Consider the following 6,444-nt stretch of genomic DNA (forward strand, 5'->3'; position numbering starts at 1 on the left):
TTGACCTTCTGACCATGATTCCGGATTATGTATTGCAGTGACTGTAAAACTTTACTTCCATATTAGAGCTTCTCTAATCAAATGTCATCTACTCCAGCTACCTATCTACATTTCAAATTTTTGATAGCTTTTTAATATATGTACTCCTAATTGCATTCCTCTTGTGCATTTTCTTCAACCTTGCTGTCACTGCTTGTTTCATTTAGCACTCTTTCAAAGTAATTACTCCAGACATTTAGGATATCATTGTCTTCAGTTTTTCATGTCACCTTTATGATCTTTGATTTCCTTTACAGCACTCCTTCCTCCATGTCTAAGCTTTTTCAATAGCCTGCAGAATGTTTTATTGTCTTCCTGATATTTATCTTCTGTATTCTTACCAGGGTCTTCACACTATTTTTACACATAGCTTAGCACTCTTACATTTTTCTCTGCATTCTCTCAAAGCTCATGCTTACTTATTTTCTACGAATTTTCAATATGCTTTCTTCTTTTCCATAACTGCCTCTTCCTGAGTCTTGGAGTTCTTGTTTTTGTATAGTTGCAGATAATTTCACCACATTACTGCTTGACGAAATCAATCAGTACTTTTTTTTTTTTAAGTCTGCTCCTGATTCTACGAGATTTGATGGTTTTCAAATTCTTTCATTTTTTCTTGAATAATATTTGTATATTTGAGTCTAGTTTTCCTCTGAGGGTAAGCTTGTAGACTCAAAAGGACTCTGCTTCTCAACTTTGATTCTTTTAAAACTTTCATACTTACTTTTCTTTTCAATATGATATTCAATTTCATCCTGCTCAAAATTAAATGATCACATCCCCTTTCAAATTCACTGTGTTTATATGGATGTAATCCACATGGATATGGAGAAATGGGGATAAAATGATGAATGAATTGGGTGTGGGGGGAGGAGGATCAAAAATGGATGTAAGAAATCTGCTCTTGCAAATCATAGTTTCTATTTGCCACAGATACTATGGAACAACACAAAAAGTCTTCACATGAGTACTGTCAAATTTGAGAAACTTCATAGAATGCTAATGCCTTTCTTAATCAACCTAATCTAAATCACAATTGATGATCTTTCAATTTCAAAATTCTTAATTATAGCAGAGGAATTGTGCCCTATAAGAGCGGAAGTGGAAAGTAGTGGTGCATATCAAGATTTTGAAACTGTTCAGCATGAAGTTAAATTAAAAGTGTAGTATATCTAATAGGATTTTGTCTTAGGCCAGGGAATGTAGAGAGCACCAAATGGGAAATGTTTAGACAAATTAGTTGGTCATGTAAAAGAAAGATGATTCTAAAGTGAGATTTTAATTATAGGAATGTGGATTGAAGGAAGAGGGAATGTATGGAAACAGGGAGAGTGGATTTTGGAGTTAGTTTCTGAGCAGCAAGTGATAGTTTCTTCAATTAACACGAAAAAACACAAGGGATAAGTATATTATTTATTTAAGGCCATGTATTTCAGCCTGAATATTATAGACCATCATCAATGGTGACAATAATTAATTGCATATTATTTATTAAAATAATTATTTTAATAAAATAAAATAATTATTTTTTTCAAATTAATCCATTGTTTGCATTCTATTTTGTAATTACTTATTGGCACCACTGATGATGGCCTGTGAACATGAGGTACTTGTTTGGGAGGTGGTCAAACGGGATAAGGTCAAGAAGATATATATGGAATTATAAGAATTGTAAGGTGGATGATTATGAGAAGCTTCAAAACCAGCATCAATACCATGGGTTGATGGATTGTGGTGAAAAGAGGTTATAGAGCATGGGAATTGATTAGGTAGCATTTGGCACATGATGCACAACTGTATACCAGGAGTTAATTGCACTGTTCATTCATTTCACTCCTACTCTGTACCAAGCAAGCCGCGAAGATATTATGGAGTAGGTACAAGACACTTTGTAGTGATCAGATGCAACAGGAATAAAAAATTCAAGCCAGAAAGGTAATAAACATGGTTAAAAAATAAATAAATAAATAAATAAAAAGTGCAGTATGAGAGGAGATTACTGCGAGGTCCAAGATAAACCAAGGAATTTCTCCTTTGTGTGGCGAGTAGGAGGAAGAATAATTATGAAAGGGTGACAGGTTATGATAATAAAATAACCATAGCAAAGGATGTAGTGGAGTTATTTAATTACTACTTTGTATGCATATATTCCAGTGTAAATGATGCTGTGCAACATGTACAAGGGAAGCAAATATTAGAGGAATTAGAAGTGAAAGAATTAAAAGGTATATCAACAAGATACACCTCTGATTAGGTGTATCCTATTGCTCAGGTTAGATGTTACTAAGGCTATGGGAATGGTGACATATCACCATATATTTTTAAGGAATTTGCAAAAGAATTATCTATTCCCTTATCCAGGTTATTTAATGAAAATCTTGCAGTGGAAAAGGTTCATAAGGAATGGAAAGAATGCAAAATAGTACCACCCTACAAGCATGGTTTTAGGACAGAGGTTTACAATCAGTGGCAGCCGGTGAAAATTTTAAGTGGGGGTGCTGCATATACAAAATAAAAAAATAATAATTTTTTTTCCTGATCAGTAACCAATTTATTAATAAATAAATTTACAAATTAAAAAATTGCTTTATTAAAAATATTTCCCCCTCACCACGAACACACACCAATAATAAAAGTTTCGTATCTCACATTTATAATGTGCGTATGCATACAATTTATTTGTAGCGACACTGTTCAAAGGAGCAGTGTCGGATTCACTTGTTACATGCAATGACAAGTGCAAACGAATATTGGCGAGTCTAGCTGCAATTGGCCAAACGCGATAATTCCGACACTGCGTTAGATCACAGTGCATTTGTTTCATGTAGAGATAAATGAAAAAATATAATTCTTTTCATATTTTCAACAGTGACATTCGTCATAATTCAGCCTTGTATCTATAATAAATAAATAATTATATGTTATTTTAACAGAATAAAATAAGATTTACAAAAAATAGTTCACCCTCACTATGAATACGCACCAATAATAAGTTTCGTATCTCACAGAAATAACGCGTGCAAGCATACAATATATCTGTAGCGACACTGCTCAAATGAGCAGTGTCAGATTCACTTGTTACGTGCAATGACAAGTGCAAATGAATATCGGCAAGTCGAGCTGCAATTGGCCGAACGTGATAATTCCGACACTGCGTTAGATCGCAGTGCATTTGTTTCATAATCTAAAGCATTAATCAAACAATTCCAATTATTAACTATTCAATCAATGTCGAAACATAAGCTCTAATCTTTAACATGTTGTATTGCATTTATATAATGTTGTAAGCATTGTTATTATTTATAAACACAAACAAAATTTAATTTTTTCATTTTTTCCTTGAGAGTGCTGCAGTGTCGCAGTGCTATGTACAAGCCACCACTGTTTACAATTATAGACCATTCTGTATATATGCAGTTTTGGTCAAGATATTTGGAGAAACCAGTTAAGAATAGAATACAGGATTGTATTCAGGACCGACTTCAGTTCCTTTTTTTCAATTTCATTTGCTTAGTGTGAGTGCCTGCATGCACATATCTTTGTTTTGTGATCCCTGAAGACAGCAATGTAACATTGTCAAAATATAGGTAGTTACTAATTAAAGTTCTTATAATTAATAATTGAGTTTACATTGTCGTTTCCTAAAAAATTAGGAGTATGTCTAACCAACATATAAGCATTTCTACAAGAATTTCAACCTTAGTTGGTATGTATCAAGAATTTGATGATGATGATGAAAAATTATTTATTTACTTAATAAAATTTTTAGTACTATTAAGCATCTCCATAGCGCAATGGGAAGAACAACAGTACATTGTGCCCTCTGATTGGAAAACGCCTAAATTTGATTTCTTCGTGATGGGAGGAATCTTTATATGGATTTTTTTCAATTGAAGGTGAGTTAGCCAATCTCATATGGAGGTAGCAGAGTTTTTTCTCCCAGAAACTCAGATTTTTCATCCTGCATACAGACAAATCAGCCCTCCAGAACACACACAATTTGCAGACAAAAAATGCTAGTGGTGGTGGTAGTGGGCAGTAGATGGAGATGATGATGATAGTAGAGGTTCAGTGTAGTGGTGGAGACAGAAAGTTGCAGAGTAGGTGTCCTCCATCGATGAGTCTTCGGACTACAAGGAGTTTGAAATAATCACAAAATAATAATAATTAAAAACACAACTATATAAGTAAAATGCTTGTTATTTAGGTACAGTTTTCTGCAAAGATGGAAATTCTACATAAATAACGAACATTTTACTTATATAGTTGTATTATAATAGTACTAAAAATTTATTAAACAAATATGTTGGCACTGTAGGCAGCCAGTTCAATACATAAAAAGAAAAATTACACAGAACACTACAATAGCAATACACAATTCATTGTATAGAAATTAGAAGACAAAAACATTCATGCTAAATCGCCTTACTTAAAACTAAGAAAAATAACCCTTGAAATTTCAACCTCTACATTAGGATCATCATCAGGAATACATGTATGTATTCCTGAGATGAAGTAAAGCAAAAGCTACATCACAATACACATAAGTAAGCTATGGCATAACTGCTTTGTTAGCCATTTACACTAGCCTAGAATGGAAAGAAAGAGGAGAAGAGTAAAATTTAAATATTTAAAAAAATAGTTACATAAAAATTACACTAAAAAAAGATGATAAAAAAATTATGAATTAAAAGTGGATGTAGTTCCACTCAATTTATAATTTATCGTATTTATTTTCTTTTATTGTAATTTTTATGTAACTTTTTTCATTTAAATTTTATTCTTTCCCTCTTTCTTTCTATCACTATATCTTTTTCTTTGAGGATATATCAGGAATTTGGTTTTGATAGAATCATTATTTTTATATATATATATATATAATATATATCTGTTCCACATAAATTATTCTATTGGTGCAACAGTTCTGTTGCACCAATAGAATAATTTGCCAATTGTTGCCAACTGTTGTACCAATAGAACAACTTGCCACAACTGATAACAATATCATGTTATCAGTTGTGGCAAGCAGTACTTATCCAGTTATTAATTACCCTCATCATCAGACCACCATGGAGTCAAAAGAATCATTGTGAGAGGTCCCACTCTCATACACAAAACTCCTGAACCTGTGCCTTAAATTCAAAACCAGGTTTAAAATAGCTTGGTATCTTTAACATATATATATATATAAAAAGGCTTAAGTGTTGTTGGTTACTCATAACAGTGCTTCACAGTATAAACTGCATCAAAACAAGAAACAATAATTACTTTATTGCTAATACTAATGCTAATATTTGCTAAAACTTGCTAATATTTCACTGGTTTTCTAACTACCGTCGTAAGACTGCAAATCACAGCTGTAGTGACATACAATACTCAGTCAGAAACAATAATTAATTAATTTATTGAACTTGTTAATGTTTTGCTTGTTTTTTGATTGCGTGCTGTGTCACCACAGTTGTAATTTGTACTTTGCTGATGCTGATTAGAAAACCAGTGAAATATTAATACTTTTAATAAATTAATTAATTACTGTTTTTAATTCTTTCAGTGTTGTTTATACTGTGAAGTGATGTTATGAACACACTCCACATTCTCAGGCAATACATTCCAGTCATTCACCACTCCATGCAAAAAACCTACTTCTCATTCTCTCTCCCCCCCCCCCCACCTCCTTATACAGCTTTCAGGGCTGGCCTCTTGTTTTCTGCCTATCTCCCCCAATTCTATGAAAAATCTCTTCCACATTTATCTGGTTTAAAAAAAAATACCCTTATAGCTTATGTCTCGATCATATTGTTCTTTTCCTCCTATCTACAACTCTGCAAGTTATATTTCCTCAATCTTTCTTCACACACGGCATTTCAAAGGCCAGAAACAACCTTAGTTAATCATTTCTGGGCCCTTTCTAATATATCGTCATCCTTTTGAAATCCAACCAACCAAATTTTTGCACACTAATCCATGTGTAATGTGATCAATGCCTTATAGAAGAGAATCATAAACTTCCTTACATCTACATATCATTATCATAAACTGTTGTGATGTCCTCACAATTTTAGTAATGTGATCTCTAAATTTTAGATCTCTATCCACAAGTTTCTTCAAGATCCCTTATGTCTTCCACCTTCTGTCAGATATCTACACCAATTGTATTGTGTATTTCTTGAATAAGTTATTCAAGTAAAATACACCTTCCATTAATTATTTACAATTATTTTATTATAATGCATATCTGTGTTGTAAAATATTGACAATATGAAACTAGCCAAGAGTAGTAAATGCATATATAAATAATTATTATAATATATAAATAATATCACTTGCCATTGTTGGCATCAGAGTCAAGCAATTCCAAACCAAAACTAATGTTCTCCAGTGTGCATAGAGAAATTTTAAGCATAT

This window comes from Typopeltis vanoorti, chromosome 10 (genome assembly GCF_054136105.1).
Source record: "Typopeltis vanoorti isolate ZY-2024b chromosome 10, IOZ_Tvanoo_1.0, whole genome shotgun sequence".
Lineage (NCBI taxonomy): Eukaryota > Metazoa > Arthropoda > Arachnida > Uropygi > Thelyphonidae > Typopeltis > Typopeltis vanoorti.